At 45.0% G+C, this 14,965-nt stretch overlaps 1 long non-coding RNA gene across 1 annotated transcript; it reads right to left on the bottom strand.

The window, feature by feature from the left end:
* Positions 1 to 1,717: 1,717 nt before the first annotated feature.
* On the bottom strand, positions 1,718 to 8,799 carry LOC136464252 (uncharacterized). The gene is made up of 3 exons (XR_010761164.1): positions 8,659 to 8,799; positions 6,870 to 6,958; positions 1,718 to 1,952 (listed from the first exon to the last, which is right to left on the bottom strand). It is a non-coding gene; the product is annotated as an uncharacterized lncRNA (long non-coding RNA).
* Positions 8,800 to 14,965: the final 6,166 nt, after the last annotated feature.

Genomic DNA, 14,965 nt, shown 5'->3' with positions numbered 1-14,965 from the left:
CGTAGGCTTGTGTTGTATTTGGCTTCCATGGACGACCGAACCAAGATAGACTGCTTTCTCTTGTAGTAACATGCTCTTGTTATCAGGTGTTCGACAGAGTCTCCCAGTAGTTTAGGACATAATGGACCGATTCAATAATTAATGTGGTACCTGATTAGTGGGTTATGTTGTTGTGAACTGGCCATGATCTCCATAAGAGAGGTAGCATAAGAGTCTTTTGACTTAGAAAGCATTTGTTCAAAAGCAGTAGCAATAAGCTTGGGCCGGAGGGGCAAACTATTCCTCGTTTGGTAAATAATCCTAATGATGCCACATATTACTATTTACTCCCCACCGTTTCAAACTATAAGTTGCTTTGACTTTTCTAGTACATCTATTTTACAAAATAAATGTACTAGAAAAGTCAAAGCGACTTGTAATTTAGAACGGAGAGAGTATTGTTTTACCGTACTTAGTTAATAAAATAAAAATGAACTACTAGATCATATAAATAAGAACTAAATATAAAGTAGGAAGACAGACACAAAGTCAATCTTATTGTTACAATTGCAACTTAAGAATTTCTTTCTAGCGAAAGTTATATCAAATAGTTCGCGGTAGACACAGCACAACCAGTACGTCCAACAATTGCAAGTTGAGCCTAGTATGCCAAACTTGAGCAACATAAACAGAAAAAGCTGCCTAACCCAAATTCATGATATTCGTGTTGAGGATAACGTTTCTTTGTTCAATCATGGAGGCAATGTCTGTCTCTCTGAATGCTCCAATGTATTCCCTATTCATTTTTCCTGTTTTCAGAGACTGTACCAAGTGGATATATGCACAACACAACACAACTCACGTATTGCCTTTTGCGATATTAGCCGCTACGCTAACGCTAACCACCTCGCGATCTCTCATTGTAGCGCATTGGACCACCTGCCAATGATCTCAACCTGATCGGCAGTGACATTGCCTGCCAACCATTCTGGAACACGTCAATGTAAAGCTTTTTCTTCCATGTTCATGCCTCTTTCAGTTGTGACTCTGATCAATTCTCGTTAGGCTACTGATTCTGTGGTCTTGTATTCCTCCATCCAAAAATATACAATTTTAATATAACATAGTATTGAGTCAAAACATTTTTAGTTTGACTAAATTTATATAAAAAAATATCAATATTTATGATACTAAATCAGTGCTATTAAATTTCGCAATGAGATATGTTTCTATAGTATGTCTATTTGTGTTATAAACATTGATATTGCTTTTATAACCTTAGTTAAACTTAAAAATGCTCGAGTAGAGATAAAGCTAGAATTTCGTCTTTTTTGGGGACGGAGCTAGTATCATCGAAAAGTATATGCATTAGATGAAACTTTGATCAAAGTTTGGCGCATCTTCAGTGTCTCGTAGCTGCCAAAGGATCATGTGGGTCTCTGTTGCCGCTGCTCAGGGAGTCAGGGACCAGCCTGCACAGTTTGATGCCCTGGTCAGTTATCCTTTTTGCGGATCGCCCAGTCACTTGGCCAAGATGACCAGTTCTTCCTTATCATACAGCTGTTGAGTACTTGGCCCTAAGTTTGGAGCTATAGGCCAAAGCCTGTCCGTGTTATCACATCAGTCAGCAGAATCAGCAAATAATGGCGACAAACGGAACGCGTGTGGCTTCATGGCTCAACCAAACCAACACCACAGGCATGCCCGAATTGGAGGATTGGAGCAAAGCAAACGACAGTTACCACACACAAGGAACCACAGATTTATTTCACCATAGCATAGCACAACGCTACCAGGTAGCAGAGTACAGCAAACCGGACATACACTTGGATGGAAGCCACGAAATAGCATAGTTAACATCTTTAGAGAGCGCACCAATCATGTTATTAGTTTTCTGGACCGATTGCTGCTTCACGGTCTAGAGATATAAGCTCTTCCAAGATCACATTCACTGCGGTTTGGGGTGCCTCATCCTGAAATAAGAAACCACAATGGGTCACTGTTATCCTTGGCCGAATATTGGAAAGATGTGAAAGATAAACTCGGTATGCACTCTCATGCAACACAACAGAAAAAAACCCCACTAGTGAAAAGAGCTTGCACCTGTAATCTGTCATAAACAGAACACCTTTAAGGTAGCAGGGTTCTATACTGCTTTAGATGCAAAACTTTGCGAAAATATGCACAAGGTTAATAGGCATGGGGCCTGGGAGGAAAAGGCTACTTCTACCTCGGATTGACATTCTAAAGGCATGGGGCCTGGGAGGAGAAGGCTACTTCTAGAAAAAAAGAGCTTGAATTGGCATTCTAAAATTGCCTATTTGTTTCGCAGAGAAATATGATTTGGGTGCTCAGCTTTACAGAAGTTTAATGGTAGCAGCACAAACTACTAGTGGTTATCGCTTGCAGAAAAGAATTTCCAGGCCAGCACTAAGGTGATCAGGTAGTATTTAGATCAGCAGCTGCAGGGGTGTACTGGAGTCTATCCAATATTTCCCAAGATAACTAATGTATAAACTGAAACTAAATTGGAGCAGATAACAGCCATAGTTATCTGGTTCAAATGAATAGTGTTGTCAACCAGGATTTAGCTGTACTTGTCACTTATCTTCATTTACTTGAATTTGCAAGTTGCCAAGCAAACCTGGTGATCGACAGCTAAATAATGGACAAAGGAACAAATGGTAAACTCCAATTAAAATAAAGTCTAAATCACAAAGAACAACCAGAAGAAACAGCAAAAAATCACATCACAAGTTGTAAATAATCCTTATAAACAAGGGCCGTACCATAGTAAGGGATTATCCTAAGACGAAGCACGACCTGCAGTATAGCCTATATAGGCAAGTTCATAAAAAGAAGGGAAACTCTTTTTTCAAAAAAGAAGAAGAAGAAGGGAAACACGCATATTTTTGCTTTTTCATGGATTTCTGATTAGCAAACTAATAACCACATAAATAAACGTTAAGAAATTAGTTAATGCAGTAAATCTTAAGAACCAAGGTTTTGACTTAAACTTTTGGAAAGCATATGACAATGATAGTCAAGACTGGCCCCATGCATACACAATTGAAAAGGTGAGTAAAGGGGGGAACAGAAGGAACAAGCTAGAAAAAGGCATGTCGAAGATTAGAGGGGGAAAGATAATCTAGGTGGACAATGGACCAAAGAAAGTAACGAACATTAAGTCAACAACAGTTTCAAAGTCAAGTGTCTGCATCAAGAAAACAAAAAGCAACACTTCTACTGCACGTGCGCCAATGGCTAGCGTGCTAAACAGCGTAGGCCTGGTTTAGATTGCAAATTTTTGCAATCTGGACACTGTAGCACGTTTCGTTTGTATTTGACAAACTTTGTCCGATCATGGACTAACTAGGCTCAAAAGATTCGTCTCGTGATTTACAACCAAACTGTGCAATTAGTTTTTTTTTACCTACATTTAATGCTCCATGCATGCGTCCAAAAATTGATGTAATGGAGAGAGAGTGAAAAAACTTGGAATTTTGAGGCAATCTAAACAAGGCTGTAGTAAGAAAATATGCGATGCAATGCAATGCCACGATGTAGCGTCAGTGGACGAAAGTCAGGCGGGAGTAAATAGGAAATTAGAGTTATGACGGTAGACCATTGAGTCTAAAGGTTTTAGATTGAGCAGAACTAAAACCGAATACATGAGATGCGACTTTGGCGGAGTTGTACAGGAGGAGGGAGATGTGAGTTTGAAAGGTCAAGTAGTGCCTAAGAAGGATACCTTTCGGTATCTCGGATCGATGCTACAGAGGGATGGAGATATTGATGCGGACGTTAGCCATAGAATCAAAGCAGAGTGGATCAAGTGGCGATAAGCTTCTGACATTCTCTGTGACAAGAGGGTACCACAAAAGCTAAAAGGCAAGTTCTATAGAAAGGCGATTAGACCGGCTATGTTGTATGGAGCAGAATGTTGGCCTACAAAGATTCGACATGTTCAACAACTGAGTGTTGCAGAAATGCGTATGTTGCGATGGATTTGCGGTCACACAAGAATGGACCGAGTTCGGAACGATGATATACGTGATCGCCTAGAGGTAGCACCAATTGAAGAAAAGCTTGTCCAACATCGGTTGAGGTGATTTGACCATGTCTAAAGGAGACCTGTGCATTGTGGAGTTCTAAGTCAAGCTAATAATATAAGGAGAGATAGAGGAAGACCGAAATTAACATGGGGGAGGCAATATATTTGAAAGCTTGGGATATACCTAAAGATCTATGTTTGAATAGGAGTACTTAGAAAGCAGCTATTGAAGTGCCTAAACCGTGACTTGGGGCTCTTGGTGGGGTTTCAACTCTAGCCTATCCCAACTTGCTTGGGACTGAAAGGCTATGTTGTTATTGTTGTTGTTGTAATGCAATGCCATGATGCATAGATGGAGCAGAGATGTAGAGAGCAACATGTTACTTACTGTACTACCTCTTGTCACCATTGTTCCTGCCACAAGAATTGCAGCTGGGAAAAAGTCTACTTAACCCCCCACCTATCATACTTGGTCTACTTCACCCTCCAACTATGAAACCGTCTGTTTTACCCCCTAAACTATCTAAAACCGTCTGGTTTACCCCCTGGGCGGTTTTTCAGCGGCGGTTTGGTACAGTAACAGCGGGTTTGCTACGGTAACGGTGGGTTTGCTACAGTACCCATGGTTTTGATTTTTTATTTATTTTCGGTGATTTTTTAAAAAATCATAGTAAATCATAGAAAAATCATAAAATGGAAAATCTAATTTTATTGGACTCCACATGAGTAGATCTACATAGTGAATATATAATACGGTATACTTTAGTACAAAATTTTATTGTCTGTAATTAATTGGAATAATTCATAGCTGCAGCTTCTATGGTCCAATTGTGATGAAATTTTTATGGTACGCTAATTATTGTATGCTTGAACTATAGTAAAAATTTTGTACTCATTGGACTATGTATAACTTAGTTATAGATAAATTTTAATTAATTACAGACAAAATTGGATTTTCCAATTAATCTAAAGCTACAAAAAAAATTATACTAAAGCATACCGTATTATATATTCACTGTGTAGATCTACTCATGTGGAGTCCAATAAAATTAGATTTTTCATTTTATGATTTTTCTATGATTTACTATGATTTTTAAAAAATTCACCGAAAATAAATAAAAAAAGAAAATTCAAAACAACGGCACCGTAGCAAACCCACCGTCACTGTAGCAACCCGCTGTTACTGTAGTAAAACCGCCGCTGAAAACCCGTCCAGGGGGTAAAACAGACGGTTTTAGATAGTTCAGGGGGTAAAACAGACGGTTTCATAGTTGGGGGGTGAAGTAGACCAAGTATGATAGGTCGGGGGGTTAAGTAGACTTTTTCCATTGCTGCTGCTTCCACTACCACCGGAGCTGCTGGAGTGGGATCCTTGACTGCCTTCTCCAGATTCAATTTGCCGCACATCCTTGTTCAGCCATTTGTAGTGCCTCTTCACATCCTCAGCGGTCTTTCCACAACCAACTGCTCGTGCAACATTGTGCCAGCGGTCTGGTGTGTCCTTGTCATATATTGCTAGCGCACTCTCGAAAAGCTTGTTTTGACTGTCGGTCCAGGACGAACTCATTATTTTTCCTCCCTCTTGTTCTCTTTACTCAGCAAGAGAAAACACCTAAGAGAGATGCAGGGCAAGCAATGGCTGCTGCTTGTGTCTGTTTGGATCAAAGAGTGAGGGCAACGGTGCTCTTTATATAGAGGGAGCATCGAATAATACCCAGTAGAGGTGGGGGTGAATTATATCAACAGTACAGAACAAGTTGACAAGTCTATATAGGAGGAAGCCGTATGAGAAAGAGCATGAAGTGTCATTGTTCCATTAATTCCTCATGTATTACAACTTGTTGGGAGGAATAACCAGAACCTCAGGTTTGCTGGGGAAGATGACGAACTTTTTATTTCTTTTCTTCGCGTCCAATCTTCATAAAGATTCTCTTGTGCCGTCCATAAGAGGTGGGTCAGTCTTCATTATTACCTTCAGTTCTCTTTCTTTCATATTGATCAGAATCTTTTAACTAATATGATACCAAACTCAGTAGCAGTTAACAGACATTAACATATGCCTATGTGGCCTTTCCTTAATTAGAGAAAGAGGAGCTTTTATTGGGCCAGAAAGGATAGGGTTACTTATTCAAAACATTTACAAAAACTGATGGACAGAGAAGAAAGATAACATTGTCTGCTCAACGGATAAATTGGGCCCAATAATTCGATATCCATCTCAATCATCAGCCCCTTTCAGTGTTATGGTGACAAATTGGATATTTTATTCAGCAATGTATCGACAGATAGAACTTTATTGGACACAGGCCTCAAAAGAACATGGAAGTCTAGAATTCTAGCCTTCTGAGATCTAAACAACACTATTCTTCACGAAAAAACTAACCGAAATTTAAGAATATAGCACGTATCTTTTTTTCAAATGGTTAAACCCTTCTAGTTTCTTCAAAATGTTTGCTGTTACATATTTATTCTGTAAGCTGAGCACAACATTTGGTTGAACTTGTATACAGACTACAGTGAAGTTACACTGTCTCTTGATCTTCATTATTATGTAGAATAATTCTCTCAAAAACAACATTAGTCCAGAATTTGTATCTCAACAAAATTATTAATAAATGTTTCTGGCTTAAAGTTACCTTAAATTATTGATATTTCAGTACCAAACCAAATACAAAGAGGCTACATGGACATGGCAGTAACTCCTGTAGTGTTGGAGTTGGACAGTATAAGTTCAAATGTAGTCACTTACAATTACACTTCAAACAAAAAGCAAATAAAGAAAAGATGATTCAACGATGACATGTGTCGAAGACACAATGGGGCTACTTTGTGTTACCTTGATAGCAATGGATGTATCTTTAATGGTACAGGTAGAAACATCACTCTTCTTTCAGATTTTGATATTCCCTATATACTGAAACAGCACTAAGAAAAAGATGCGTCAACAAGGCAATTAGCATGTAGTAAAAAGTAACAATTCTTTGTAGGAATCATAGAAACATTTGTGTCCTATCCTCATTTTGAAAGAGAAACTTGTGTATTTCTCCAAATTGATCTCGTGATTTGTCAATTAAGGACATAGTGCTACAGAATATGCGTCTTTGCCAGCATCCACACTTTGACTGTGAACACATCTGGAGCTTTAAAAAGGGATCTGTGATGAATAAAACAACTATTGAGTAATCATGAGAGTAGAGAGTTCATGCCTATATTTTCCCCTGAATGTACGGAATGCTAGTACTGCTTTACATCAGTCACATCAGAACAAAACTAAAGGAGAGTGAACATTTGCAGATCGCCCATGGATACTTTCTTATCATTTTAACTTTTCAGGTACAGACAGGCCTTGTTGGGGTGCTGCTGGTAGCAAGCCCCACCACGAAAAATAGTAGGATCCTCAATCAACTTGAATTTAGTTTTACAAGTCTACTTTTTAGGAAAATTTTCACTCAAATATTCATTTGACTCTTTATTGTACCGTACCTCTAACAGGTGAAAGCAACTGAATTTTGCTATTTCAATCTCGGGAAGACGGTATTGGGTTCCAGTTAATTTGTGTTACTTACAAAAGTTAGAAATATACTGCTCCTTGATTCTACGTGTCCATGTCAAATTTTGTTTTAACTGAAAACACAAGGTTCACCACACCATCAATATGAACAGAAAAACAATATAAAACGGATACAAACATCAAAAGCTACGGTCAAACGAACCTATTGCAAAAGGCAGCAATGACTTTAGATACAAACATCAAAAGTTATGGTCAAATGAACTTAACCAAAAGGCAGCAGTGTTGGGATGCAAAGAGAAGGATCTGTGGGATGATCTACTGGAGGAATGGTATATCCTAATTTTCTGATATCCTGATACTCTCGAAAAGACTGAATAGACAGAATTCTCCGACCAAGTGTGCATTTCTCTAGGAATAAGCATGGAATGCATGTGATGGTGACGTCATAATAATAGAAGAATCATCAAATATTGCATCTGAAAGATTGGATTCTCAACACAGATGTGAACTTTTAAAGGCAGAGAACCTCACAGGAAAAAGAAAGTTGATAAATGATCTGTGGCCTAGGAGGTAAAGAATGATGCCCAGATAAGATGTGATGAAACCACTGTGGGAGGAGGTGACGAAATAATAGATAGAAAAGGAATAAGATCCAGCAGATCTTCGGAACCCGATGTTCCACTTACAGAATACAATACAAGTGGACCAACTTTTGCAGACAGGAAATTGAATTGGCATATGGCTTGGGCAATGACGGTGGAATGAAGCAACGCTGTTACAGTCTTGTTCACTCCGTGCGAATCCTAAGATGCGAGCTAGTACATACATATGTACAAAGTTTGCAAGATCACCCCACCAAAGGGAGAGCGTCTAAGACCTTCATCTTCATGCACGGCAAGATGACCGGTGATGTAATACCACCTTGCAGCGAAGGCATTTCTGCTAAACAACTGAACGGTTAATTAAATGGGCGGCGATCCCGATCACGCCATCGCCACTCCTAGTGGGGCAGTGCCCAAGCGGCATTCACGCAAACGCCTGGCCTACACGCGGGTCGCGTAGGAGCGACAGGGTGCGCGCTCACATCACATTCAAAGCACAGTCAGACAGTCACCTTCAGCGGCCGAAGGAGATCCACGGCGCCTGCGCTGCCGCCCTGCGGACAGGAGCTCGCTGGGCGTTGAGCGCTCCACGGCCCCACCCGTGGCCCCCACCCCACGCTATGCGCCGGAGTAGACCAGTAGACACTGCCACACTGGACTGCTCTGGCTCAGGCAGAGCCGCAGAGGCAGCCGAGGTTGCGCGGCCTTTGATGGAGCAGACGAGCGGGGTTTGTCGGGCCGTACGCAATTGTGGTCCGTGAGGGGGAGAAGACAGAAGATGGGCCGTACGCAATTATCCGGTTATCCCCCGTGTACGTACGCGGCCTTGTGGGTGGGCCTGCCAAATCGACGACGCGATGCGCGGGCCATGGCCCATCGCAAAGACGTGGGCTCGGCTTGCTCAGTCTGATACAACTGTACTGCACGGCCCATTTGTAACTGTACCATCTCGCGTCTGTGGAACATCTGTCTTGCAGCGCACACGCAAGGTTCCCGCGGAGTGAAGACTGAAGTTGCACTAGCCTTTGGCCTGAGCTGGCAGCCTGGCAGCGCGATTGAAGTGCCAAGTCCTCGAACGTGACAGAATTGTTGGAGCCTTCCCGCTTGCTCATACAGACGGACGGATCGCAGTCGCAGCACACTGCACACCCGTCTGACGCTGATGAGGCCCCGAGACCCCGATCACCGCGGGGGCAACTTTACCAAATCAAGACCGGGACACCGGGTTGGTGAGGCGTGGTGGAACAAGCCAGCAACACAATCCAGCTCTCCAGTGCTCCACACGCACGAAGAAGAGCTCAACTCAAAGCAGGCGTCGGTGCTGCCGCCGTCGGTGCATACAAACTACCCGGGGGCCAGGTCGTGCAAAAGCGCAGGCGTCATACGCGCGTCTGGCGTCGTCAGATCCCGCAAGGCTCACGGCTGGCACTCGATCTGCTCCGGTCGGACTCGCTCTTCCTTCCATCCATCCTCCGTCACGTACTCACGTACGGTTCGTGGCTCGCGCGCGAGTCTACCGGCTGCCTTTATTCGTTCAGAGACATCGACGCGACGCCCTGAACCGCCGTGACACAACATGGCGGCATGGCGTGTATTTTTCTTCCTACTTGCTCGATGGGTTTCGATCGAACGTTGCGTTTGCGCCGACCGAAGTGAGATGCCCTTCCCTGCTGACTCTCCGTCGTTCTGTCGTAGGCTAACATCGGATCACTGATAGCACCCTTCGCTAGCTGGCGCACGTTTCGTTTGGCGAAGTCAAACCCACACAGGCGTACTATATAGACCTTATTTAGTTCATCTCCTTAAAGTTTATTTCATATCACATCGGAGGTTTGGACACATGCACGTAGTATTAAATATAGACTAAAAAATAACTAATTACATAGATTGCGACTAATTTACGAGACGGATTTTTAAGCCTAATTAGTCCATGATTTTGACAATGTGGTGCTATAGTCAACATGTGCTAATGACAGATTAATCAGGCTTAATAAATTCGTCTCGCGAATTACTGAGGATTTCTGTAATTTGTTTTATTATTACTATCCGAATACTTTTCTGTGACATCCCAATATAACACCTGATGTGACATTCCTAAACTTTACTCCCTGAATTTAAACATGCTGTAACGTGTGTGGTGTCTGGTGTGGAAAGAATCTCCAGGGAACAAGGTTTGCCTGTTGTGCGACCAGGACGAGAGCAAGAGCTCCTGGCTGGGCTGGGCCGGGCCGGGACGACCGTCAAAGTTACACGACGTTTCGTCCCCTGATCACTGTCGAGTGTCAACCCCTACGCTGGTGGTCACCGCGCGCTCGGTAGCATGCGCACCGGCGCACCGCACCCAGCAGGGCAGGCTTCTTCAAATGCGCGAAGCGGTCATGCACAAATAATACTAGTCGCGTTCGAAGTTTCAAGTTTGAAGCCATCGTGAGCGAGCATCGCCGTCGTATTCGTATCGCTCCTTTTTGCGTTTGCGTGTGTTGGCGTGTATTGGACTTTGGGCAAAGGCACGTACCATTCCATTTCCATCTCCTTTCTATACTCCTATCCACCTCGATGGCTATAGCTTGATCCCGTGTTGTCGTCACCAGTGGCTCATGCAGCATACGATCGAGTACCTTTCTTAACCGAGTGCATGACTGACCCGTCAGGCCGTCACCCAGCTTGGAGCCCTCGAGACGATGCTCACACTATTCTCCGATGCTCACATTCACCAACGAACGACGATGCCTTTCTCGGTCAAAAAAGGGTCGTGCACGCGTGCTTTTCCCAAATCCGATCCACTGCGGCAGATTCATATGCAACCGCTGCGTTGCGTATTAGCGAGAAACGGCACCCGGTCCATCGGTGTCTTTTATTTATTAATCTCTCTCTGGTGTCGATAAGAACCTGTGCAAGTTTCCACGACGCATCTCGTGAATGACCTGACGCTAGTTTTAAACCGCCACACGTAGTAATATACTATACTTTCCTTTAAGACTTCGGCGGCATATGTACAGGAGGTCAACGGTCGAGGTTTGCCTGCCCGCGGCAGCGACGTCGCTGATCGTCTGATCGTGATGAGGTCGACGGCCGGCCTCTGCTTTGAACGCAGCTGCGTCCTCTCTCGCGCGGGGGTCGTGGTCGTCGAGTCTGTGTGCCGAGGCCCCGTCGCTACGCGCCACAGGAGACCAGGCACGCGCTCGTGCAACACCGGCGGCTCAGAGCACGTACTATTCCATCTCAAAACGTGGCACGGTGGCAGTGAATGGCATCGTGGAACTGGAAGCCTGGAACGGGAGGGAAAAAAAAAAAGCGGGGTGAATCCGGGAACTGATTGGCGCCGGCGACTCGCCGATGAATCGGCATGGCGCGCACGGGGGGCACACGGCTCGGTGGTCCCCGTCTCCCCGTTGCCATCTCTCGCGCGGCCGCGTTCACGTGCGGCGGAGTGGGCGTCCACGCCGTGCCGCATATGGTCATCGATCTACAACACTGCAGCCGCGTGCCATCACAATTCGTAAACGAGACATGTGCTCATCAGGATCGGATCGACTACTAGTAGAAAAAAAAAAGGAAGATCGATACGTGTCCGTGGACACTAAAAAGAACGTGCCACACAGAATGCACAGAGCACCACTACCGGGGGTAACTATCGAGACAGAATCATCGTGTCCACCCTGCCAACAACCACCACCCCATGTCCGCGACGGTTGCTCCGCGACACGTCGAAACACACAAACATTCCCCGACGTGCCGGATCTGTACGGAATGCACAAAGTCTCATCATGCCGTCGGAGGTAACCAACGGGGGGTGCCTCCTCGCGCACCAGATTCAGTACGGAATGCCAGTGCGCGGCATCGGTAAGGCCCTTGCCAGGCGAACACGAGCCGCGCCGCGTCGAAACTGGCCACACCCCGGCCTTCGAATTGAACGCGTTGCTTTCCTCGCGTCGCGTCGCGTCCGCGGGGGAGACGTCGCGGTGACGGTGGCTGCAGATGACGAGCACGGCGGCGGGGGTCGATCTGACCGGTGGATCGAAACGGAGGCGAAAGATTCGACCCATCAGGCAGGCAGGCATCAGCCACCAACATGGATGGCCAGCGGGCCATCCCCTGTCGGCCAACGGCCGAGGCGAGGACGGACACGGCACCGATGGCTGGCCGGTCCATCGAATCGGGTGTCCCAGCCCAGGCTCTCGGTCTCGGTCTCTCGGAGAAGACGTTCGCGTTCGGTGTCCATCCGCGCGCGCCTTTTGCAGAAAGTTGCAGCGGCGATTGGCTCGTGGCGCACCGGTGTCGCTGGAAACGTCCACCGGCCCCGTTTCGCCGAACCCGGTTGCCTGAGCCCTTTTCATTCCACCACGGGCGAAGAGGAAGGCGCCACCGGCAGCAGAGATGCTTGTGACCGACCCCGGCCGCGTCATCTCGCGATCGCAAGCGCCGGGCCACTGGCCACATTCCTCTCGGGCGCGTTTGGTTCACTGCCCACCGGAGCCAGGCTCGTAGCAGAGAACCAGACTCTCTATGGCCAGGCCGAACGCATGCAAGGTCTCTGCGTTTGGTTACTTGCGTCAGTCCAAACAAGCTGCAGACAAACGCTCTTTGGTTGTCCGGTCCGGCGCTGAACTGATGACTTTTTTGCCACGCGCAGCCTCTCCACATGCACCTCGTGTATGAGGCGAGCCTGGCCGCCGGGAAACGCTCGATTTCCCCGTATCTGCAGAGCCTGGCTAAAGGACACTTTTTGCACCATGCGGGCCAGGCCTAAACATCGGCACAGGTAACCAAACATTCGGTTGTTGCATCCCGCGAGCCTGGTTGAGCCGCGTACAGGGAACCAAACATGCCCCTCGATTCACGATAACGAACCGCCTCGGCATTGGTCGCGTGATACCCGTGCTACAAGACTCCTGCCGATCAAAGAGTCTCTTTCGTTGGTTTCGAAAAGATTAGGAGGGTTTAGGTTACCTTTTTTCCGAAAGATGTGTCTGGTGGATTAGGTTCAGTTCGAGGGCAGCCAAAGCTTAAACTTGGAGCCACTCATCGTCAGCAGACCAGCTTATGGAACAAGGGGGTGTTTGGTTGCCCCTCCTAAATTTTAGTCGTTATCCTATCGGATATTTGGACACATGCATGGAGTATTAAATATAGACTAATTACGAAACTAATTGCATAGTTTGCGACTAATTTGCGAGACGGATCTTTTAAGCCTAATTAGTCCATGATTTGACAACGTTTGCTACAGTAACATGTGCTACTGACGGATTAATTAGGCTTAAAAAATTCGTCTCGTGGAGTACTGACGAATTATGTAATTTATTTTTTATTAGTATCCAAATATACTACGTAACATCATCCTCATTTTTAGTAGCCGGATCCAACACCCCTGAGTCAGCTCGTGATGGAGGCCAGCCTCTTGCAAGCACAAACATCTGTATCTGTATATAAACAAAGCTTTCAAGCTCCCAACCCGGTTGGGCGACTGACATCAGTCACACCTCGGCCGCCGTCAGGTCAGACCTGGCGAAGAATCTTCTCTCAACAGGCCGGGTCGTCAAGATTTGTTTGAACCACTTCTAGATTATAACTCTCTTCGTCTCTAAATAACTTTTATTTTTTTTATTTTCGTACCGTAAGTTGGATTAGATTTGTAGAAAAATACGTGCAATATTTGTATCTTCAAATAAATTTATTATAAAAATATATTCAAATATCTATCTACTGATATTAATTATGTACCATAAATATTAATATTTTTTGTATAAAATTAGTCAAAGTTATTTCTCGAGAAGCGAGAACGACATTTATTTAGAGACGGAGAGAGTACTAGTGAACGCGGTCGTATATTACAACAAAATACCTTTTAAAATCTGGCTCCAGTATTATTACTGGACGCTAATTGTTCTGACTCATTAGAAGACGAGTTGTGTGTCCACATCGCATATGAAACATGGAGGATGTGAGATTATTTTTCAAAGTGGAAAAGAAGACAGATAGAAGAATCACTTTGCTCTTTAAAATTAGATAGATATAGATATGAATATATATATATAGAAACATAAATGATATTATAATCATTTGAACTATAAATTATAAAAATCTAATTGGATCCTTAGATTATAGGCGCTGGATTATATAATTTGGTCTGCTGAGCATTTTCTATCCATTTGTTACTGCAGTGGTCTCCTATATGCCGAAATAGTTATGTGGTGAAGCTGATATAACAGTATGTTAATTGGATTATTGTAATCCAACCTATAATCTACGGTATCATGGGATATTTGTTTTGAGCAATTTATTATGGGATATTTGAATCACTAGAGATTAGAGGTCCCGTTCGGCTTACCCTATATTCATTTTGTTCGGCTTCTTTTTTCAATCGAAACAGTATTTTTTTCTCACAACAATTCAGCCAGAATAATATTTTTCAGCCAGTTTCGGCTAAAATTCTGTCAGCCGAACGTAATCCGGCGACGCAACCTGCTGCCTGCTGCTAATCCGTAGCTGTCTCCGGCCCCGGGGTGGGTGGCCAGCCGCCGCAGAGGCGGGGCCGCGTCGCGCTCACCGCGCTCGCAAATCATCGCGGATGGTGGCGCGCGGGGGTCGCTCGCAGCCGCAGAGATCAATCGTCCAGTCGCCACGCGGGCCCCGCCAACACAGCAGCCTAATCTAATCTCTCTCCCCGGTCTCCCTCAGCCGAGGAGAACGCAGGGAGAAAGGGGGCCGAGGTGGCGGGCCCCGCAAACCGCTAGGCCCTCTAGGCCTGCGCGGAGGCGACGACCGGGAAGGTGATGATATGGTGGAGTGCGGTGGGCTGCGCAGTCGGGAGAAGAGCTC

The sequence above is a fragment of the Miscanthus floridulus genome, chromosome 7 (genome assembly GCF_019320115.1).
Source record: "Miscanthus floridulus cultivar M001 chromosome 7, ASM1932011v1, whole genome shotgun sequence".
NCBI lineage: Eukaryota > Viridiplantae > Streptophyta > Magnoliopsida > Poales > Poaceae > Miscanthus > Miscanthus floridulus.
The sequence above is the reverse complement of the archived record's forward strand: the minus strand, read 5'-3'. Positions and strand labels throughout refer to the sequence as shown.